The sequence below is a fragment of the Vombatus ursinus genome, unplaced genomic scaffold (assembly GCF_900497805.2).
Source record: "Vombatus ursinus unplaced genomic scaffold, bare-nosed wombat genome assembly UNPS02014802.1, whole genome shotgun sequence".
Lineage (NCBI taxonomy): Eukaryota > Metazoa > Chordata > Mammalia > Diprotodontia > Vombatidae > Vombatus > Vombatus ursinus.
This window is the reverse complement of record NW_020954580.1, coordinates 29,568,474-29,593,812: the sequence shown is the minus strand read 5'-3', so window position 1 is coordinate 29,593,812 and position 25,339 is coordinate 29,568,474. Positions and strand designations below refer to the sequence as shown.

Here is a 25,339-nt window from a genome sequence, read left to right as displayed (position 1 = left end):
AATAATAAAGAAATAGATTAGACTGTAACCTCCAAGAGGACAGGGGACCCTTGTCCTATTCTTAGTAGCTGCCATAGTAACTCACAGTATCCATAGTAAATACTCAATGAATATTTGTTGAATGAACAGATGAATGAATGACTTATTACTGTTTGTAAATTGCAAAATATATGTGGTAAAACCAGTATCTCCTGGGGATTGGTGCTGTAACTACAAGTTTTACTTTACCAGTGGTTACATTTCTCAAAGTTTCCTATGCTGTGTAGTTTTACTGTATGGGAATGTCCATGGATTGAGCCATTATTTTATAATTAAAAACAGAGCTGTCCAAAAAAAATCTGCTCCTGTTTATGTTAGTGTTGCTCGCCACTTCCACGTAAAACTTGCTATGCTTGGGATGAATCAGTCTTAAGTTCCTTAGTATTTGTTGACTATAAAGTAAAGGTAATTTCATATTGAAAAAAATGTGATGACTGATCAGCCATTCACCATTGAGACTAAAGTATTTAAATCATATTTTAAAAATTATCAATACAATTTCCTTAGATGTATACCCTTAGTCTTTTTGAACATCCATTTTGCAAAATAAATATGGGATAGTTAAGGAAGCTGCAACCTCCTGTGATCTGCCTTTTTGTATAGTCATCCACATAAACAAAAGCTGGGCTACAATATAGAGAACATGATGACAGGCTCTTCACTGAGTAAAATGGGTCTGATTTTTCCGGGATTTTATGTAACAATGGTTTGGATTTCCTTCTTTATGACTAGTGCAGTGATTGCCATGAAGTTCCATGAAGTTCAGCAAAACATGCTCTACCGTTTAAAGTGGGGCCTGATAGTGGTACAGCTTGGGTTTTAGGCTGAGCTGCCGCCCCTTTCCATTTCAATCTATTGCAATGTCTGGGGTTCCATTTTGAAAAAGAGAAAGAAAGGAAGAAAGGGAGGGAGAGAGGAAGGAAGAAAAAAAGAAAAAAAGGATTTGAACAATAGTAAAAGTAGAGGAGTCACTGCTGTTAAGGAAAAGAGCAAAGAAGGAATATAATCTTTTGGAGGGAATCCTGAAAATGAGGGATTGCATCTGTATCTATGTATCATGGATAATATGCAACTCCTCCCCCTTTTTTTACATTAGGCAATTAATTTCCACTGTCCAGGACAGTGTGTCATCTGATGGGACCTCGCTGGAGCAACTTCATAGAATCTCAGATTTGGAAGAAACCCGAGAGGTCATTTAGTCAAACCCCATGCCCACACAAGAATCTTCTCTACCATGGTCACCTGGTCATCTGATCTTTCATTGATATAGCCATCTATACCTTGAGACAGCTCTGGTTGAAAAATTTTCAAATTTTGATTTTCTAAAACTTTCTTCTATTGATTTTGGCTTTATTCTATGTGGTAGAGCAAAGAAAACAGGTCTAATCCATTTTCCATAAGACCTTAAACAGCCTATGACTTCGTTCACCATCCCTATGAGTTCCCAGACCAAAACACCCTTCCCTAATTGCTGTTCCCCTACATGTTTACTCTGAGATACCACCTCACACCTATCAGATTGGCTAACATGACAAAACAGGAAAATGATAAGTGTTGGAGAAGATGTGGGAAATTGGAACACTAATGCATTGTTGGTGGAGTTGTGAACTGATCCAACCATTCTGGAGAGCAATTTGAAACTGTGCCCAAAGGGCAATCAAACTATGTATACCCTTTGATCCAGCAAAACCACTGCTAGGTCTGTGTCCGAAAGAGGTCATAAAAAATGGCAAAGGACTCAAATGTACATAAATATTTATGTGGATATTATGCGCACATCTCTTTTCCATGCCAAACTGATTCTCATATTGTATGGTCATCAGTAAAATCCATATTTTGGTTGCTTTCTTAATAATGGAAATGGCTTATTAATGGAAAAGGTGCCATACCACTGACCTCATCTAATCCTACAGTTCCTCTGAACTCTTAACATTTAGAGTCTGTTCTACTCAGCAGGTATTTATATACTTCCTGGGGCATCTCTTACATTCTGTATTTCCTTTATTGTTATGTTAGTCCTTGTCTTGTTAGTTAGCAATCAGGCAACATGCATTTTTTTAAAGAAAAATTTAGTCTTTTTATTTTGTTTAAATATTACTTGTCTTTTAAAAAAATATTTATTTATTTATTTTTAGTTTTCAACATTCATTTTTATAAGATTTTGAGTTCTATATTTTTCCTTCTCCTTCCCCTCCCTCCTCCCCAAGATGGCATACAATCTGATATAGGCTATACATGTACAATTCTATTAAACATGTTTCCACATTAGTCATGCTGTGAAAGAAGAACCAGAGCAAAAGAGAAAAACCGTGAGAAAAAAAAAAAGAGAAAATAGTATGTTTCGATCTGCATTCAGACTCCATAGTTCTTTCTCTGGATGTGGGTAGCATTTTCCATCATGAGTCTTTTAGAATTGTCTTAGATCATTGCACTGCTGAGAACAGCTAAGTCTATCAAAGTTGGTTATAGCACAATGTTGCTGTTACTGTTTACAATGTTCTCCTGGTTCTGCTCACTTCACTTAGCATCAGTTCATGTAAGTCTTTCCAGGTTTTTCTGAAATCCACCTGCTCATCAATTCTTTGTCACTACAAAAACAGCTGCTATAAATATTTCTGTACATTTGAGTCCTTTGCCCTTTTTTATGACCTCTTTGGGATACAGATCTAGTAGTGGTATTGTTGGATCAAAGAGTGTGCATAGTTTGATTGCCTTTTGGGCACAGTTCCAAATTGCTCTCCAGAATGGTTGGATCAGTTCACAGCTCCACCAACAATGCATTAGTATTCCAATTTCCCACATCTTCTCCAACATTTATCATTTTCTTGTTTTGTCATGTTAGCCAATCTGATAGGTGTGAGGTGGTACCTCAGAGTAAACATATGTAGGGGAACAACAGTTAGGGAAGGGTGTTTTGGTCTGGGAATTCATAGGGATGGTGAATGAAGTTATAGGCTAATAGATTAACAGTCCCTTTCCAGAAATAATGGTGATGTTGATTGAGTATGCTTGTACACCATTATAACTATATGAAGAATCACTAATAATAAAAGATATGCAATTTTATACAATTCTGAGATTTTTGGTTTCTATCTATAAAATTGACAAAAAATAACAAGTATGGAAATTGTCACCTTTGGCTTCTGTGGGAAGACAGACCCATTAATATTCTGTTGGTGGAGTAATGAATTGGTCCAACTCTTCTGGAAGACAATCTGAAATTATATGAAAAAGTGACTAAACTCTTCATACCCTCAGACCCAATGCTTTTACTGGGTATATACCTTAAAGATGGAAAAAAAGATCCTATATACACTAAAATATTTTAGCAACATTTATTATGGTAATAAAAAATGTGGAAACAAAATGGATATCCATTGATTAGGAAAAAATGTAATGAGATACTATTGTACTGCCTGAAATGAATATGAGGAATTCGGAGAAATGTGAGAAGACTTGTTTTAACTGATACAGAATAAAGAATAAGGAAAACAATATATACAATGGTTGAACTAATGTAAATGAAATGAAGTGAAAACATGAAAAGAAAGCAGTAAGATTAAATGCAATGATAAGCTTGGTCCTGGAGAAGAGATGATGAAACACATTTCCTCCTCCTCTTGGTAGAGAGATGAGAAACAGGATGTTTTATGCATAATTAAATATGATCATTTTTAGTTGCTTCTGCTGAACTGGTTTTCCTTATTGCAAGAAAGCTCAACAAGGTGAGAGGGGTATATTATGAAATGACTGGTATGAAAAACAAAAGAAATCAACAGAATATTTAAAACATGTGGTCAGAATCTCTTACTGTGCATCCTTTCAGTATGGTATCAATTTTTTTTTTTTACGGGAGCAGTAGGCAATCATGCTCTTCTAGTTCACAACCCATGTTAGAATTTGTCTCTTTGTCCCAGCCAGCTTGCTCCTGGAAACATTGTAATACTGACCCATGTCCACATGTTCATGACAAAAAGGAAAAAGGTCCATGTAAAAACAGGCTAAAAGTACATTGAATATAGGACAGGTTTTATTTAAATCCCCCCCAAATCCCCACCAAACAAAAAGGACTGTGCCCATAAACAGCTCAAAAATTATTTTTCTCTTTTTCTTGGTCTTCTTCCCCCACCAGGGATCTGTCCAGTCCTCCACACATATATTGAGGATCCCTTGAAAAGGGTGAGGACATGGGGTCACTAAAGATTAGAACTCTGTCCCCAGACCTGCACACTCCACATATTTCCCGGGATCAGTGGAGGTCAAGGGCCAAGTCTGCTCTTGCACAAAATTAATCTGTACCAGTATTCTATGGGTCCAGTTCCTACTTGGTCCTGGAATTTTCCTACTTTTTCAGGAACTCGTTTGTTGCTCTATATCTGCCATGCCACTGTTGCCAATTCAAGTTCTTAAGTTCCCTGCTAAGCCAGGTTTGTTGATATTTGTTGTTTTATATCACCAAAATGTCCACCAGCATGACTCCTTCTCCTCCTCTCCCTTCCAAAGAGCATAATAATAATATTTTAAAAGAGGAAGAAAAAATCAGCATAACTAAAAAGTTTGAAATTAAATGCAATATTCCAAACCTGTAGACCTTCAACGTCTGAAAAGGAGTGGGGTGAGAGTGTCTTCTTATATATCTTCTTACAGGCCATGCTTGTTCTTTGCAATTTTGCAATTTTCACTTTCAGTAGTTTCTAGTGGTTGTTCTCCTCATTTGCATTTTTGTAGTTGTTGTATATATTGTTTTTCTGGCTCTGTTTACTTCACTCTGCATCAGTTTGTAGAAACCTTTCCATACTTCTCTATATTAATCATATTTGTTATTTCTTACAATACAATAATACTTGATTACATTCATGCACCACAATTTGTTTAGCCATTCTCCAGTTGAGGGGGTTCTACTTTGTTTCCAGTTCTTTGCTACCATAAAAAGTGCTGCTATATTTTGGTGTAAATGGAGACTTTTTTCTTACCACCAATCTCCTTGGAGCATATGCCCACTAAGAAAATCTCTTGGGTTGAAGGGCATGGAAATTTTAGTCGTTTTATTTGCCTCATTCCAAAATGCTTTTCAAAATGATTGCATTAGTGCATCGCTCTACTACCAATAAGTTAGTACACTTGTCTTGTCACATCTCCTTCAACATTGACTTCTGCCACATTTTATCATCTTGTCCAATTTGATGGGTATGAAATGAAATATCAGGACTCTTTCGATTTGAAATTCTATTAGTGTTAGTGATTTGGAGCACTCTTATATGGCTATTAATAGTCTACAATTTTTTTGAGAATGAAGCTTCTGTCTTAGTAGAAGATGGAGGAGTGACTTCAAGTTCTGATTTACTAAGATTTTAATGGACTAGCCAGTAAGTTTCAAATTCCAACAGAGCAAATATTATACTGCTTAAAATTGCTTCATTAATTTTATCTTTAAATCTTAACTATATGATAGTCACCATGGAACTTGGACAGTCTAGTGACAACAATCTAGGCATTTTTATTTTGTGATACTTGTTCAGTTCCAGGGGTCTTTGTAAGAATGCTTTGTCAGGCACTGTCAGCCTGTTCTTTCATATGTAATCTTGAGGAACCTTCAAATTATTAACAGAATATATTATTGAAATATACACACAAAGTCCATGATGATCCTAACCAGGGAGAGTTCATTTAGCCTAATTGTGTTTTTCCATTTATGCATAAATATACATGTATATGGATACATTTATTTATTATGAACTATAATTATCAATAAAGATAAACACTAATATAAACAAAAGAGCATTTGCAAAGATTTAGAGGAAATAGTAAAGATTCATCATTTCCAGTTAGTTTTGAAAATTTTTTAAAAGTATAGAATTACCTTAATAAGATAGCAACAAAATCTCCTACTTCCATTTAGCCTTCAGAAATTGTTTTTTTCTGTCATCCTCCCACCCAAATATTGTGTTAGATTATAAATGTTAATGTATATATTGTTTTTTTCTGCATTCTTCATTTTGAATCTCATCTAATTTTTCCTGTTTCCTTATTTTTTTTATATTTGTCATTTCTTATATCACAATAATTCCTTACATTCATATATCATGATTATTTGACTATTTTTCAATCATCGCACACATAGATCATTTCTAGCATTTGCTATGCTGATAGGAACATTTTTGTGCAGATGGCTCCTTTTCACATAAAAATATTCTTCTTATTTAGGATCACAAGAAGATGAGTCACTAGGTGAAAGGGTGTACACAGTTTTGTAGGTAGACAAACAGTATGAGATATTGGAAAGGTAGAAACAATAAAATTTGATAATCAATTGGATATGTGAGATGAGAATCAAGTAAGGAGTCACATGACATTGGGGTTGTGAACTGGTTGATTGTGAAGATGGTGGAGCCCATGATAGGAATAGGGAAGTTGAGAAATGAGTAAGTTGGGGGGAAGTGTGTGGTCAAGTACTTAACAGGATGCCTGGGATGTATTGTAATTAACAGGGAGCCAGGTCTCAGTGACGGCCAGAAGATGGAAGGAGTGAGAAAGGAAAATGATAAAAACTTTTCATTGCTGAGTCATTGCTACCTCTAAATCTAGAATTCTGTTTCTGTCATTCTTTCCTCCAATGAAATAATTCTTTTATTTTTCATTGAGTGTATTGTTTGTTTATATTTTCCTTGGGTATTTCTAAGTGGTTATTTTGGCATCATAGTATCCTGAGATTTCCTAATTTTGCTTAATTTCTTCCTTATTTCATCTTGTGATATTTTAGCTAATTTCATTTCTTTAATTCCTTAAGTGTTTGTTATCCATTTTGTATATTGAGGAAATTTTAGTTCAATTCAGTTCAACAAATGCCTCCTTTGTGCAAGGGCTAAGGAAGACAAACATTATACAGTTCTTGCTTCCTAAGAGCTTATATTCCTCTTTCTGGATATAACATATAGGAAAATAAAATCAATACAAGTTTGATTTCTGGTGCTTCTGTTGATGTTTGAGCATATGTCCCTTCTAGTCTTCTTGTGACTGCTTCTTTTAATCCAGAGTATTTTCATTTTCATTGTGTTAGAACTCTTATTTCATTTGTCCATTTCTTTGAGTGTATTTTTTGATCTTTCTAAAAACCAGTTTTCCTTTGAGGGTTTCTAGTAGTTTGTCTTCTTTTATTGACATTTCTATCACTGTTTTGAGGGGAAATTGAGAAGCAAGACTTTTGCAACTTCAAATTTCTCTATCCGATCAGAAATTCTTCAATATGATTACTTTCCAGGCTGCCCTGACTTGCCATATGATATAAGGGTGGAATAGGGAGATAGAACAAAGAGAAAAGAATTAAACAGAATACAAATGGGAAAACTGGAAAATCTCATAGAATCTATAGCTGTAAGGAACCTTAGCGATCAACCGATTCAATCTCTTCCCATTTTACAGATGAAGAAACTGAGGCCCAGACAGGCAAAATTTATTGCCCAAGGACACACAATGAATAAAAAGAAGAGTAGAAATTCAAACCCAAGACCTTCTGCTTCCAAATCCAGCAATTTCCATTAAGATAGGTTTGTTGTAAGGGTCAAATGAGATAATATATCAAAAGCACTTTGCCAGCCTAAAAGTGCTATGTAATTACTGGCTATTATTATTCCCACTATATCATTCTGGTGCTGCAAGGAATCTTCGATTCTCTGAAACAGATTGACTCATTCTCTGCTTCAAAACAGGTTTATACTTAGGGCTAACCCCAGATGAAATTGTAATGTGAGGGAAAGTTTGTTTTCCATCTTAGCCAGTCTCTACATTGTGAATCCTTCCTTCCTCCCTTGGTAGAAAACTTTTTCCCATGCTTTTTGAGGTCCATAGTGTCCTGAAGGTCTTTGCCTTGGTGTCCCCTCCCCACCCCTATTATTTAAGTCTGCTTTCAGGAAATAACAATATATGAATGAATTTAAAGTAAGGAGCCTATATGGTGCAGTGGATAGGGCTCTGGACTTAGATCTGAGTTCAAATTTTGCCTCAAATCCTTACTGTCTGTGTGACCTCTGGATAAATGATTTAACTTATCTCAGCCTCACTTTCCCTTATCTGCAAAATGAGGATGATCATGACACAACTGGCAGGATTATTGTGAAAATCAGATGAGATTATATATATGTATATATATATGTATGTATATATGTGTGTATGCATGTATATATGTATGTATGTGTATATGTATGTATATATGTGTGTATGTGTATGTATGTGTATGTATACATATGTATATGTACATGTACATGTATTATTGTTGTTGTTGTTGTTCAGTTGTTTTCTTGTATCTGACTCTTTATGATTCCATTTGGGGTTTTCTTGGCAGGGATCCTGGAATGGTTTGCATTTCCTTCTCTAACTCATTTTACAGATGAGGAAACTGAGGCAAACAGGATTAAGTGACTTGCCCAGGAACACAGCTAGTAAGTGTCTGAGGTCAGATTTTAATTCAGAATAATGAGTCTTTCTGACTTCAGGCCCGGTGCTCTCTCCATTGCATCACCTGGCTGTCCATGTATTATTATTAAGATGAGTTTTGTTGTTGAGCGGTTTTTCAGTTGTGCTGACTCTTCGTAACCCCATTTGGGGTTTTCTTGGTGATGACACTGGTGTGGTTTGTCATTTCCTTCTCCAGCTCATTTTATAGATGAGGAAACTGAGGCAAACAAGATGAAGTGACTTGCCCAGGGTCACATAGCTAATAAGCATCTGAGGCTGGATTTGAACTCAAAGCAGAGTCTTCCTGACTCCACTTCCTGACAAAGTATTAAACTAAAGAATGATTTTCTAAAAGTGGAATTTCAGGAATCAGAAAGCAAGCGAAGGAGGTGTTTTGAGGGGAGCAGCCTATTTGCTGTGGCTCCTAAAATCATGCTATATAGGGAGCTGTGCACTCTACCCATTTTCCAACCTTGTCCATCCCTAAAACATCTGGGAGCAGATAGCCTTTGGATCTATCATTGATAATTTAAATAAGTTGTGTGTGTGTGTGTGTGTGTGTGTGTGTGTGTGTGTGTGTGTGTGTATGTATGGTGAGGGGTGGAGAAGAGGGAGATTGCAATAGGATTTTTGGTAGCACTTGATAAAAAGTTCAACTGTCTTGACCCATAGGCTTCCCCCTTTTCCCTTTGGAGAAGCAAACTCAACTGACATAATTCAGATAAACAGTATTAGGCCAAACCTGCACTCATACGCATTATCACCTTCTCTTGCACTGGCGTATTTTGTACTAGACAAACCAAGTCAGGCATAAAGTCATGCCAAGCATCCAACAAGCTCTCAGCTCCTGATTTGGAGGGACTGGACCAGAAAGGACCCTTGAAGAATTCTAATCAATGTCTCCCCTCTGCGCCCTCCCAAGGAGAACTTGTATAAGTGACCGAGCTTGGGTAATTCTCCCCCTCGTGCCCCCTAGCATCCTATTCTCTTTGCAGAGGCCTATGTATATATTCTACCGAGGAAAAGACAAGTGACGTTATAGAAATACTTTGATCTATCTGTCCATGGCTCTAGAGTCAGAGCCATCCCATGATGCTGCCTTGAGCACTTCCAAAGCAATGACATACATTAACTCATAGGTCAAAGGCCCGGCTGTTTGAAGTGGTCCCATCAGTTTTTGTGTGTGTTTTTTTAACCAGGGGCAATGAACAACAGCTGTATAAGCAGGGAGTTTGTAAAAATCATAACTCACCAGAGAAGGGAGTTAGTCATCTGTCCTTTCAGCCAATGCCTTAACTCTTGAGTTGGCTGACTGAAATGGAGCTCTTCAAAGGGGGTTCAGGGACAAGAAGATTCCTGAGGCTCCTCAGCTTCTCCCAGACATCAGTTATGTGTGCCTGCCTGCCTGCCTGCCAGGAAGTGACTGAGCATCTAGTACCTTCTTTACAATAATACTTTTGTGCACAACCAGGTGCGAAGGAAATCTCTATCTCTAATCCAGAATAATACAAGAATGGTCCTACCAAAGTCATAATTTCTAAAGAAATTATTTTTTCCTTAACCTTTGCCCTGAAGTGAAGACTGTTAGTTTTTTCTTTCTCATGCCACTTCTTGTCACTGAGACAATTCAGTTTACCACATGTTTATTAAGGCGTGGCTTACTGGAAAGCATGTTGGATTTTGAATCAGAGGCCCTGCTTTGGAGGCCTGGCTCGGTCTCTTACCCACTAGCACAAATCACTCCCCCTCGATGAATATGTTTCTTCATCTGCAAAATAAAGAGGTTGACCTATGGCTTTCAGTCTATGATCCAAAGTGCCTGCTATGTTCATTCAATAGTCAATATACCAATAAGCATTTATTAAGTCCCTAATCATTGTCCCAAGTTCAGGGTACCATGTTAAACGCTTGAGACTAAAAAGAGAAAAAGATGAAGTGATTCTTGTCCTCAAGAAATTTATTTACATGTGTCTTGGAAACAATCCCTGACCTCAAGGTGCTTACATTCTATTGGACAATAAACATACACACATCTGCATACATGCATACATATGTGTGTGTGGGGGGAGAAAACATTAAGGGGGCTAGATTGAGGATCAATCATGAGAAATAGGAATTCGTGAAAGACTGAAGGATGCAGAAAGGGAAACAGACCAATGCCAACAGAACATTAGGCTCAATTTAGAAATGACAACCAAAAAAAAAAAAAAGGACAGGTGTGGTGCCTGAGATAAGCTGGACAATTAACTGGAGAAGTGAAATTTCTTTCAAAAAAATTGTCTTATTTGGAAGAGAAGGAGGAGGATGGTTTGTGAAGGATAAATATTGACATCTACTGCCTGACTAAAGTAGGTAGGTTTGAAAGCACTTTGAAAATGTAAAGACCTTTGAACATGCATCCACTTTGCACTTATTAGCCTATAATGCTGGCTCTTTGTCCTCTATTATCAGGCAGGACCATGTGCACATACATACTTGATCCTAAGGTCACTGAAATAAAAAATGATTGCTTGGGGGCATAATATACATTTCTTTCACATGTGAGCATGGACATTAATGGAGAGGTTCAGTCTAGGAATAGCTCAGTATTTCAGACCACCAAGGATTGATATTTAAATTTGCTTTCAACTCAAGTCTTCTTATCTGAACCAAGGACAAAACAGAAAAGGCATAGAGGGTTACAAGAGTCTCTCTCTCTCTCTCTCTCTTTCTCTCTCTCTAATCAGTGTCCTAGATTCTCTCTGCAGAAGTCAGCAAGACAATAGATTCCTTGAAGTTTGCTTGATGCTAAAGTAAGGGGGAATGACTTTGAGCTTACTTCATAAGGAATAGAACAAACCTTTCCTGAGGCAGCTAGCTGCTCATGAAGTAAGGTTACTATTGAATACAGACACTATGCCCAAGCCATCCAGAGCCCAGTTTTTGAGCATGTTACATTGGAAGACAGCTGACTTTGGAGTGGAGGACACACTTTCAAATCTTTATTTTTCCACTTACTACCTGTGTGACCTTAGGAAAGTCACCAAAGTCTTTGGACCTCAGTTTCTTCATATGTACAATGACAGAGGTGGAAGAGATAACCTTTAAGAACCTTTGCAGTTGTAAATTTATCAACTTAGTTTCCAGCCCTGGGAATTTTATTTTTTGCCTTGAAAAGACATGATTCTTTTGATCAACACAATGCTCAACCATGTTCCAGAGGACTGATGATAAAGGCTATCTATCTCCTGTCAGAGAGGTGGACTCAAAATGCAGAATGAGACCCACATTTTTTGGACATGGACAATTTGAGAATTTGTTTCGCTTGATGATGCACACTCATTACAAATGTTTTCATTTTCTATTGTGTGAAGAGGTGGAAGGGAGGAAAATAAATGCTTGATTAAATTGAAAATAAATAAATAAATAATGAATAAATAAATAAATAAACAAACAAACAAATAAATAAAAGGTATGCTTATTTTCAAAAGTAGAAATGAGAGGGGATGCAGTTTAGGGAAGGTTGAAATAATCCAGTGGGCAATCAAACAATTACTGGGTGAACTATAAATGGGTTAGGACCTGTATTCTATGAGGAGATTAGCAAAGGTCTGCTGTCCCTAGGAGGCCTCTCTAGCCCTCTGTCTTCTTGGCGATTCATCATATTTGCTCTGTGGAGGGTTGCTTCTCCTGATACTGAGGGAGTAAGGCTTCCTTCCCTCATAAAGTTGCTGAAGGGTGCCAAATGACCCCATGTGGATTTACAATAACTCACTCCCCACTTTGGAGGAGGGATAGTCAAGCTGTTTAATTTTAATGACTTTGCTTTTTCAACCTTTTATCTTTCAATGACATAATATGGCCTGAAATGTATTACCTCTAAAGAGCTCAATTTGAGAATATGATTTTTGAGTTTTGCTGGACTTTTCTGTCAAATTCATTTTGGAACTGGAAATTGACAAGCCTGGGCTCTGGAATTGGAGACTCTGCTCCTTGCTTTTTGACCACCCTCCATACTCTTTCTTACTCTGAGGAAGCCATTAATCCTGTAAAATAAATTTAATGACTCATTTTAGAATTTTATAATGTCTGGAAGTAAGTTATCCCTCATCCGTTCCTTTAGCACTTATTGTCTCTCATCTTTACTTATCATGTGTTAACTTATATTACTAATTATCATTATGTATTTCTTTTATTTTCCAACCCTCCTCCACCCCCAACTAAATTGTAAGGTTTCTGAGAATAGGTGCTGTGTTTTATACTTTATTTCTATTTTTAGGGGGTAGGTGAAATATATTCACACATACATATATTTCCAATTTTGAATTCTCTTCCTTCTTCCCACCAATTGAGAAGGCAAGAAATACAATACTCATTATACATATGAAGTGATGGAAATGTATTTCCAACTTAACCATGTTGTGAAAGAAAAAAAAAGCAAGAAAAATTAAGTGAAAGAAAATATTCTTTAATCTGCGCTTACAGTCCATCAGTTCTCTCTCTGGAGATGGACAGCATTTTTAAGCATGAGCCTCTCAGAATTGTCATGGATCACTGTATTGATCAGAATAGCTAAGTCTTTCACAGTTGATTGTTATTAGAATAATTGCTGTTACTGTGTACAATTTTCTCCTAGTTCTGCTCATTTCACTTTGCATTAGCTCATGTAAGTCTTCCAAGTTTTTCTGAAACCATCCATTCCATCATTTCTTACAGCACAATAGTATTCTGTCATAATCATAGACCACAATTTGTTCAGCCATCCTCCAATTGATGGACATTCCCTCAGTTTCTAGTTCTTTGCCACCACAAAAAGAGCTGCTATAAATATTTTTTGTCCATATGAGTACTTTTACTTCTTCTTTGATCTTTTTGGAATACAGACCTAGTAGTGGTATTCCTGAGTCAAAGGGTATTCGCTGTTTTATAGCCCTTTGGGCATTGTTTCTATTTGTTCTCCAGAACGGAGAACTCCACCGACAGTGCATGAGTGTACCTATCTTTCCATATCCCACTATCATCTGTCATTTTTCTTTTCTGTCATATTAGCCAATATGATGGGTGCAAGGTGGTACCTCATAGTTGTTTTAATTTGCATTTCTCTAATTATTAGTAATTTAGAACATTTTTCATATGACTGTTGACAGTATTGATTTCTTCTTCTGAAAACTACCTATTCCCATTATTTGACCATTTATCAATTGAGGAATGGTTCTTATTTTTTTAAATATAAATTTGGCTCAGCTTCCTATATATTTGAGAAATGAGATGTTAGGGATATTTAATATAAAAAAATTTCTCTTACTTTTCTGCTTTTCTTCTAATCTGGGCTACATTGATTTTGTTCGTACAAAACCTTTTAAATTTAATATAATCAAAATTATCCATTTTACTTTTCAATGATGCTTTCTGTCTCTTGTTTGGTTATGAACTCTTCCCTTATCCATAGATCTTACAAGTAATTTTTCCATGCTCTCTTAATTTGTTCATGATATCATCTTTTATGTACATGTATCCATGTTGAGCTTGTCATGGCATACAGTGTGAGAATTGGTCCATGCTAAGTTTCTGCCAGGCTGATTTCTAGTTTTCCCAGTTTTTGTTGAATAGTGAGTTTTTTTTCCCCTAATAGCTTGAATCTTTGGGTTTATTAAACACTGGATTATTATAGTCATTTACTTCTGACTATTGTGCGCTTAATCTATTCCATTGATCAATCACTCTATTTCTTATCCAGTACCAGATTGTTTCAATGATTACCAATTTGTAGTATAACTCAAGATCTGGTACTGCTAGGCTACCTTCCTTCACTTAAAAAAATATTCCCTTGATATTCTTAACCTTTTGTTCCTTCAGATCAATTTTATTATTTTTTTCTAGCTCTATAAAATAACTGTTTTGTAGTGTCATTGGTATGGCACTGAATAAGTAAATTAATTTAGGTAATATCGTCATTCTATTATATTGGCTTAGCCTACCCATGAGCAATTCATAGTTATCCAATTGTTTAGTTCTACCTTTATTTGCATAAAAATATTTTGTGATTGTGTTCATATAGTTCCTGTGTGTATCTTGGTAGGTAGACTTCCAAATATTTTATACTACCTCCAGTTATTTTAAATGAAATTCCTCCTTCTACTTCTTCATGATAAGTGTTATTGGTAATACATAAAAATGCCTTTAATTTATGCGGATTTGTTTTATATCCTGCAACTTTGTTAAAGTTGTTCACTGTTTTGGCTAGTTTTTCAATTGATTCTCATGGGTTCTCTAACTATACCATCATATCATGTGTAAAGAGACATAGTTTTGTTCTTCATTAACTATTTTTATTCTTTCAATTTTATTTTCTTCTCTTATTGCTATTACAGGCTTTCTTTTTGAAGTTGGCTCAGAGGATTCAACTCAGTGGTCCTTGACTAGACATACTGATAATTCTTAGCCCAATGCAAATGTCTTATCTTCCAGGAAGCCCTTTCCTGAATCTTCTTTTTGGTAATAACCTTCTCTCCCTGGGTTATCATAACTCTTGGGGGGTACCTCTCTAATAGACTTCATGCAATAACAACAATAATAATAACGAGCACTCATATAGTGCTTTAATGTTTGTAGAACACTTTACATATATCATTTGATCCTCACAACAAACCTCTGGAATAGATGCTATTATTATCCCCAGTTTACAGATGAGGAACTTGAAGCTGAGAAGTCAAATCATTTGCCCAACGTCACATAGCCTATAAGTGTCTGAGGTAGTATTTGAGCTCTATTGTGTATTATAATGATTTGTGTATGTCTCATCTTTTTATTAGACTGACTTTAAGTTTCATGAGGGCAGGGACCATGTTTTATACATGCTATTTATCTCCCTCTGTTATTAGACAAACATAATTTATTGTAATATAATAAGTGTTCACTTGGATTTTGCTGTCACTTAACTACATAAATCCATCTCCAATCCCAGATGGTGTATGAGCAATATTGCACATGTAAGTCTATTGTGTAAGTATTCCTCCTGACACAAAGATCTGAGTACAGGTTTAACTCTTTCTGGTTCATGCCTCTGATTAAGGAAACCCTTAGAACTTCAGTATGTGGTTCATCTTGCTTAGTCAAAGGATTCTTCAATCACCTTCTTTCAAATTTTAGACTAATGAGAGTTTCATCACACAGCAAAAATGTAGAAAAGATTCATCCTTGATCCCATTGATTGTCATAAAAATATTGCCTAATTTCCCACGTGGGCTTATATAGAATTGATGATTTATGATAGTTACCTGTATGGTTTGAAGTTGTTACAAAATCAACTGCCTCCCCATGAGTTATACAGTCTATATGACTCACAGTGCTTATGAAGAGCAAGGTCTGGGTTTGTTCTTCATGTTATAGCTCTGTGCCTCCCTGCTCTTTGCCCCCTTCTCTGGTTCATCTTTCTGTGATTCCCTGTCACATAGGATTCTTCTCCTCCCTCCCTCTTCAATCTCCGATGCTTTGTATTAGTTCAATACCTATGTCTGGCATTGGCCCTTCCTTTCTGGGCTCTGTGGTTATAACAGTCTTCAGTGTAGGTGTGATTCAGTATCTCTGCCTGGCATCAGCAGATGTCCTCCAGGGACTGCTGACTCCAAGTCCACACGGTGTTGTTCCATATCTGTTTGCCCACCATGACCCTTATGGCCCCTTTTATTTGGTTGTAGGTCCCCTCTCACATTTGTGCTCCAGCCCCAGATGTCAGGCTTACCTGATGCTTGACACATACCCAAAATACATGTAAAGGGATCTATTCAAAGAAATATGAGCATAAATAAATTAAAGTATGAGGAGGAATGATATTGCAGACAACAGTACATTAAGGAACCACTTCAACTTAATTCCAGGATAAGGTGTTCATTTCCAAATAAGAGATTAAATGTGCTGATTTCTGTGGCAGGAATGTTCATTAGAGCAGCAGAGTGATTAGGGAAGTGAAATTCAAAGAGCTAAAATAGTAAAGTGACTGACAATTTGCTTCACACAGCTTTGTTTTGCAAAAGAAAAAAAAACAGCAAGAATCCAGAGAAAGGATTTAATCAGAAGCCAAATAGCTTTTCATTAGTTTTGTAGCCATGGAAGCAAAATCTGCCATTTGCATTGGCCTCCACTGTACTGTGTGTTACTCCCTGAAAGAAAAAGTGAGCTCCTTAAGGCAACCTGAGAAATCAAAAGTGGCAGGCACTCAGCCATTCAATGTGCCGATCAGAAATTGTTTATTGTGTCTAGAGCAAATGATGGTGGCTGCTTTCTCAGAATACAGAAGTAGCAAAACTGTCACCATGTCATTGATTCTAGTGCTAGAGTCCTACTGTGTAGAGCCTTCTTATTGATTTCCCTAGCATTACCTGTCTGATTGGAACTGCTGGAGAGTAAGTCACTCTTTACAATTGCACATAGATTTGGATTTGTCTCATTAAAAGCCCTTTATGTTATATTGAAGAATTACTTTTGGAGTAGAGCTCATTTCTAGAAAATCACTCCTAGATATCAGTCCTTTTTTTTCTGTAGAATTATTCTTTCACTGAAAAAACAAATAAAATTTGTACAAGATTATGTTTTCCCCCACAATATTGAGGAGCAATTGATTTTGCTTTGAAGCTTGGTTTATGTGCCTGGAAAGGAAGTTGATATAAAGGGCATCCTCAAATGAAAGCACCGACTTTCACTTCCTCTTGGATAATCCCTTTTCTACTTTAACGAGAGCTAGCTCCCACCAGTTAAGTAAGAGACTGAGAATCAAGATTCTTCAAGTCTGGGTTCCAGTTTGGCAATGTATTATTTCACGCTGGTCAAACTGAGAGGATTATTTATTTTTTTTTAATCACAGTCTAATGTAAAACCATGTCTGCAAATGCAAAATATTTGATGATACCTTGAGGAATCCATGCATATTGATTTCATTCATTGATGGATCAAGGACATGAAGCCGGCAAAAAATGTTGCAGACAGGTAAATTGGTCAATGGTTATTTGAAAAACTAAGAAAACTATCACTTACACAAGAAATGACAAATATGAAGAACTGGGAGGAGCATGGGAGGACTTGTATGAATTGGTGGAGAGTAAAGAAATGGAAATGAAAACACTTAACAGAATCTAAACTCAGATTAAATTCAATAACCATGGCTGATTTCAGAGTTCAGATAATGGAATACATCTCCCTTTTCTCAGTGGAAAGTTAGGGAGCTTTGAATGCCAAATGTCTCGTATACCAACTGAAAAATTACTGTATCATTGATTTTTGTGTAATAATTATTATTTTTTGTTAAAGGGGAGAATTATTTGGTAGAGGAGTAGCTAAGGCAATGGCTATTATAAGAAATAAAAGGTATCAACAAAAGGGTTTTTAAATTAAAAAAAACTGAAGTCCATGCCTGTAATCCTAGATACTAGGGAGGCTGAAACTGGCAGATCTCTTAAGTTTAGGGGCTCTAAGCTGAATGGCTTTTACTGATTGAGTGTCCACACTAATTTTAGCATCATTATGGAAATTTCCCAGGAGTAGGGCCCATCAGATTATCTAAAGAAGGGCTAGATAAGGTAAGAAATGGAGCAAGTCAGAGCTCTGGTGCTGACCAATCATGGGATTTGGCTCATAAGCAGTCTTTACATCCAGGCATAGATAGAGGGACCCAGAAAAAAGAATAAGCCAAAAGTAGAGTCAACAGCTTTATTGGTAAATACTTCATTATACATTTCCCCCATTTTCAATCAGTTTCCATGTTTATGTCAATTCCACTTTCACAGTATTTTTTTATCTGTCCCCTTAATTCGACTCATACTACAAACCATCCTAGTTTAAGTCCCCAATACCTCATACCAGTACTTTTGCAATAGACTTTTTTTGAAGAATAGTTTTTTGGGGGTTTTTGCCTATTTATTTTTTATGCTTCATTCATTTTAACATTCATTTAAATTTTTTTGAGTTCCTAATTCTTTCCCTCTCTCCCCTCCCTCCTCCATCCTTCAACAGACTCTTCATTGGTCTCTCTACATTCAGCCTCTCCTTTATCTTCCATGAGCTGCCAAGTTTATCCCCCCAAAGAATTTGTTTGATCATGTCATCATTCTGCTCCAAAAACTTCAGTGGCTTCACTGAATTATCACTAGGATAACATATAAACTCCTGTGTCTGGCATTTAAAACCCTTTACAATATGACTGCAGTCCATCCATCCTGGCTGTTTATATACACTCCCCTCTTTTTCATTCCAAATTTTGGTCAAAATGGTCTAATTATTTCCCCCATATTTAGGATTTTCATCTTCCATATCCATGTCTTTGCACAGATTGCTCCCCATGTCTGGAATGCTCTTCTTAATTGCCTCTCCCCTTTGGAATCTCTAGCTCCCTTTAAAGTTCAGTTCAAGTACTATCTCCTATAAAAAGACTTTCCTAACCTCCTCCTCCTCCCCTGTTATTAGTGCTCACCTCATGTTATTTTGAAGGACCCTAATGGTTCTGACTCTCAACTTGGCACTCAGAAGTTGTAGATTTGATCCCTGGGAGACATGAGCTATCCTAGGGTCAAGGCGCATGGTACAACTACACTACTAAAACTGTAGCTCATGAGCCCTCACAAATGCATACAACTAATAGATAGTAGACAGAGTTAGCTTAAAGGAAAGGCATTTATTGAGATGACAACAGTAAGAATAGCAGTAAAAAAGAATTCCCCCTATAAATCTGGAGATTGCATTAGAGGCAAGAGTGGATCCATACATAGAGCACATCAATAGAAGCAAACACGTGGGGAGCATATTCAGCCCAGGTAATTCACACCTCAGCCACTACAGCTCCTCAATGTTCTTTCTCTTTTGATGGTGTTCTCACATTGTTCCCCCCTGAGAGCAACATCCGTCCTAGGCAAGTCACTTAGCTGAGCTCCCCAGGCCTGATTCTTTCTACAACTTAATTATTGAGACTAATTCTCCCTTCAATCTTTACAGCTGATTTTCTTGTTTGCTTCCAGGGGCTACACTTCTTAAGGCTGTCTCCCAACTTAACTCTTTTCGTAGACCTGTTCCCTTCTGGATGTGGCATTGCCTTCTGGTCATATTAGCTCTGCAGCAAGCACCATGGCCAACATTTGGGGAGAGAAAAGAGAAATCCCCTTCCCTTACCCCTTCATTGCCCTCTGGCAGAAGTACAAGGAAGGAAATTGGTAAAAAACAATCATCTGTCATTTCCTCCTTAGCTGGCTTTCTTCTCTGCTGCCAGGGATCATACTCCTTGGAGTTGCTTACTACCTTAACTTACTTCCAGAGCCAAGGAGATGGATTTGTTTTTAATTTTAAGGAAAGATTTCTTGGTTTGATTTTGTAAGGAGACATTCACACATCTGAAAAAAAAATCAGTATCTGGGCTGCCCAAGTAGTTGCTGCTTTCACTTCCATTTCTTTGGGTTACTAGAGCAACTAGTCAGTATTTTGAAAAACAAAAGATGATGAAGAAGAAAATCTTTTGAAGTACTTAGTCTTCCTTGGGCAACTCAACTTTTCTTGTTCGATGCAGATAGTCTGACTTCCAAACATCATGCAAAATACACTCCAATAGTGGCTCTAGGAGCAAAATGTTCATCCAACTAAAAACTTGTAGGCTTGTGTATGATATGTGAAGTGTGTTGGCAGGGGAAGAGGGAGAGGAGGAGTGTGACTAATATAAAAAAAAGGAGGAAGAAGCAAACAGAGAGGGTATCTTGAGAAGAGGAGGCACAGCTGAAGTTGTGCAGTACTATCTTGAACATATTGTCGATGCAGACCAAAAGTCACTGACATTTAATATAAATATCTAATGGAATTCCATAATGAGTTTTTCATCAGTTCTCCCACTGCTATAGTGAGTTTATAGCTGCCCAGGGTGGGCTGGTGGTTTTGTACTGTAATGCTGTGTTGTATTTTTTTGAAATGAAAGGCTAGACAATTTTTCCACAGTTGCTGCTTTGCCACGGAATTACTGAACTTCCCATGTAAGGTACAATAAATCAACACATATTACTCTTAATTGGTTTCTGTTATTATCTAATAACTAGTTAGATATGTTGCACAAAGCTAGATCCAATCTACTCCCAAAATGGCTTATTACTCATTGTGGATACACACACACATACATATATAAAGATGTATACATATATATATATACATGTAAAGATATATACACATACATGTATACATATACACACATATACTTGTATATATGCATATATTATAAATTTATACTATCTATAATCAATGCTATATTGATGTAGTATTGTTGTTGTTTAGTCATTTCAGTCATGTCTGACTCTTTGTGACCCCATTTGGGATTTTATTGGTAAAGGTATTGGAGCAGTTTGCCATTTCCTTCTTTAGCTCATTTTACAGATGAGGAAACTGAGGCATACAGGGTTAAGTAACTTGCCCAGGGTCACATAGCTAGTAAGGGTCTGAAGCTGGATTTGAACTCAGGAAGATGAGTCTTCCTGACTGCAGGCCCAGCACTTTATCCACTGAGCCACCTAGCTACCCTATGTATTTATAGATTATTAACATATATACACATTATATACATATAGATACATACAATTTAGCTAGCCAATGACAAGCTTCCCTCTAATTCCTTCAAGGACAACTTTATACTTTGTAAAAAGTTAACAAAATAAAAATATTCTTAAGATAGTCTTAAGACCTTAAGATATCAATCCCTGTTTGTCTGTATCACCTGTTCTCATCTTCTGTGATTTCATCAATTGATATGGAGGGAAATCAGTTGATCAGGGGCATTCTAATCACCCCTCCATTTTGTATTTGTTTTACATTTAACTATCTGTTAGTGATATTGTCTCCCTCCACTAGAAAAATGTAAGTTTCTTGAAAGCAGAGACTATTTTATTTTGTCTTTGTTTCCCCAGAACCCGCCGCAGTACTTGACGTATTCTTTTTTTTTTTTTTTTTTCCGCTTAGGCAGTTGGGGTTAAGTGACTTGCTCTAGTAAGTGTCAAGTGTTTGGTTGGAGGTCAGATTTGAACTCAGGTCCTCCTGACTTCAGGACCGGTGCTCTATCCACTGCACCACCTAGCTGCCTCCTGACATATTCTTAATAAGCATTTTTTAAATAGAACTGAAATTTTGGTTTAAAGAACTAAACATATTAGCTTTTATAAACTGCTGTTGACTGCTCTGTTCCCCTCCCCATCACATTTATAAAAGTAGAAAAATCAGGGAAAAAATCTAAAAATTCTCTTCCGAAAAATCTAAATTTAGATGGAAAATAGGGGTTTCCTCTTTTGTATAAGATATGAAATTTGAAGCATGAGGAAAAACCAGAAATGTGTTCTTTGAACTGAGATATAATTTAACTAATTTTTGAAACTGATGTCCCACAGATGTTCTTGGTAAGTCTTTTGTTCTTTTTTTAAAATCTCATGCAAATAAAACCAAGAAAAATATATAACTCAGTTTCCCCCACCAACTACAAGGTTTGAGAAGTGACTTCTCAGAACTTTGTTGGATGTGTATGGCCTATTTTTTGTGAACCCCCCAGTTATCATAAGGTTATTATATAAAATAATTTTAAAAGAACACTTTTTGGTGAAATCAAATATAGATTTCTGCTTTTTCCTTTTGGAAATCACGAATAATGCAACAAACATTTATCAAGAACTGCCCATGTTACAAGCATTGTGCTAGACCCTGGGGGAGATACAAAGAAAAAATTCAGTAGTTCTCTGCCCTCATGAATCTTCTAGTCTCCTGCAAAAACGATAGTAGCTCACATTTACATAGGATTATAAAGTTTTCAATGTGCTATCTTCACAATAATAGTACCAGGTAGTTAAGTAGAACAATTATCATTCCCGTTTTACAGAGGAAGAAACAAATTCAGGAGAGGAAGTTATTTGTCCCTGCTCACATAGTCAGTAGCAAAACTGAGACTCAAACTTTGTTTCCTAACTTCCAAGTTCATGACTCTGTTCCTCTAAACCAGGGGTTCTTAACACGGAGTTTAAAAACTTGTTTTTTCATTTTTGACACGTTTTGATACCTGTATTTCAGTATATTTTATTTCCTTTGTAATCCTGTGTATTTTATTTTATGCGTTAAAAAACATAACTTTGAGAAGGGATCCTCAGACTTTGCCAGAATGCCAAGGGTTTATGGCACACAAAAGGTTTAGAACCTTGTCTCTAAAACACGCTTTCCACCCTGTTTTGCATCCATTTCTAGGACGGATTTTCCTCAGCACCCTCACCCTGCCCTATCCTGTTTTTCAGCTCTAGAGCCTAATCCTATGCTGTGCACATAGATGCTCAGTAAATTATTAGTGAATGAATCAATGAATACTATATGATTTAAATACTATATGACCAAAATACTTAAATATTTAAGTACTTAAAACTCAAAAGTACTGAAATATTTAAGTCACCTAGTATTTTAATTTTAGACTTAAGTCAAATTGGTACCATTCAGACAAGAATGGGCTTGCCAAGGACACAGGTTTCCTCATTGTTTCAGCTTTTCTTTTGCTGGGAAGCATTTGTGAGAGCAGCATTATCTGTTTTGGGACACCAGTCTGGAATACTAGATTGGTGGCTTTCAGTAGACAGACCACTGATGAACCTAGGCGAGAGGACCATGCAGCCAGGCTCTACTTTATTTCTTCTATCAAGTTTTTATTCAACACCTGCTTTGTGTCAGTCACTGTTTTAAGTGCTGGAGAAGCGAGAGCAATGAATGAAATAATCCCTATTTGCAAGGAGTTTGCAAAGGAAATAGGATTCTTCTGTGGCTTTTGCAATTGAATGTGCGATTTTTAAGGCCATTTTTTAAGGTTTCTTTTTCTGTTGTGTCCCTTCTTCTGTTAGTGCCTTGTAGATCTTCCCCCTCTCTACCTTTTTTTTTTCTTGCCGAGTCTTATTATTAGAAGTCTCTATTACTGTAGGTGATAAAGAATGTGAAAGTATTGCCCCAGGGTAGAAATTTTCCAGTGCTCCTGATTATGTGGCTCATTACCGCCCCCTGCCCTCCACATGATCATTTTTCCCTATTTGCCATGAAAACTCCTCTTTTGATTCAAGCGCCCCCCAAACTGTCTAATTTCCATATTCTGGCAGATTGTACCCATTTAAGATTCTTATCTCCTTCCCCTTTCTTTAAGGGAACTCCTTCCCAACACTGAATCAAAATTTACTCTTCTCTTCCTATTTCAATCCTTCCCTTTGCCACTTCACCCAAGTAGCCCCTCTTTTTCTTGAGAGACTACTAGAGTTATTTTTCCTTCATTGTTTACCATTGATTTGATTAGAGCTCATCACACATTCCCCTCTATCTTCCCCTTTATGTATCCTCTGATCATTTTCTTTAGTCCCAGAAAAAAACACACGATTCTTCCAATTCCAATCAGAGAAATACCTTAACTTATCCATTTTGGATTAGAGTAGGACTTTTTCCTGCAACATTTCATTCCTCAAGGTCCATGGTTACCTGAGTGTTTTATGCAGTCACACAGAAGAGTTTTATATTTAAAGGACTGATCTCACAGTTTGTTTAGTATTGGCCCTCTGATGCTAATATAACTGAAGTATCTTGAGTACTTTTACTTTCTTTTGGTTAAATCTTTTAATTTTGTTCTCTCTCTTGACGCAAGTGTCTTAGGCTGCCACTTTCCCTTTGTTGCTCTGTCCCCGGCAAAGAAGTCCCAACTTTCTTCTGAGGCAATGATCCAACCAGGTTTCCTTGTGTCTTGTGTCCCAAATCTTTTCCTTTTCTCCTCCAACTTCAGCAAAATGTGCATGTCCTATACTCCAGTCCTTCAGAATCATGAGGAATGACTAGTGGCCTAATCTGATCATCTAATCCTTGCTAAAATGTTGTTCAGACATTTCAGTCGTGCCTGACTCATTGTGACCCCTTTTTGAGAATTTTCTTGGTAAAGATACCAGAATGGTTTGCCATTTCCTTCTCCAGATCATTTTAAAGATGAGGAACTGAGGCAAACAGGGTTAAGTGACTTGTCCAGGGTCACACAGCTAGTAAATGTCTGAGGCTAGATTTGAACTCATGGAGATGAGACTTCCTGATTCCCAACCCGGTGCTCTACCCACTGCACCACCATTTAATAATAATGAAAGAAATATTCTTTTGCATGTACATCTTCTGCTCTACTTTTGCATTTAATGTCAGCTCAACCCAAAAGAAAAAAAAATAATGGTGGTACTAGTAATTATTAATTCATACTTCTTTAAAGGGGGCCTGACCAATGACAGTCCATCTTCAGAGCACACTCAACATGTTCTGCTTTCTGCCAGTCCATATAGAAGTTAGGGAGCCTGCTTTCAGAAAGGCTCATTAACATGTTATCATGCCAGATTCTGCCAGGTTCAGAGTGTGAGCAGGCATTCTGATCATTTCTGTTCCCTTTACCTTTCATCAGTTCCTGAGACAGAACTGGGATGCTCACCGTGTATCTCTCACTCAAACACAATCTGGGAATTCATTGGCCAAGCCCTCATTAAAGTTCCCCAGTCTGAAAGGTTTACAAAGTAGTTTACTCAGAACAATACCCTTAATTGAGTATTACAATTATAAGTACATCCATTTTATAGATAAGGAAATCTGGGCTCAGCGGAAGAAGGTCCCTAGGGGCTGGAATATTTTTCTGATGTTTTCCAATCATATGTAGTTTGCTGCCTGTTTTTACAGAGCTATGGAACATCAAAAATGCTGTTGGGCTAGCAGAGTTGCATGGCACTTTTATATTTTTATTTAGTTTAGGTTAATTTTCCGACTATGTATACATGGAAATAGTCTCCATGCAGACATATATTAATCTGGTGAGAATGCAGCTGAAATTAGTCAGCAA

General features: G+C 36.8%; 1 pseudogene; it reads right to left on the bottom strand.

Annotated features, from left to right (window-relative positions):
• LOC114051306 overlaps positions 1-20,588 on the bottom strand; it is a 46,628-nt pseudogene extending 26,040 nt beyond the window's left edge.
• Positions 20,589-25,339: the final 4,751 nt, after the last annotated feature.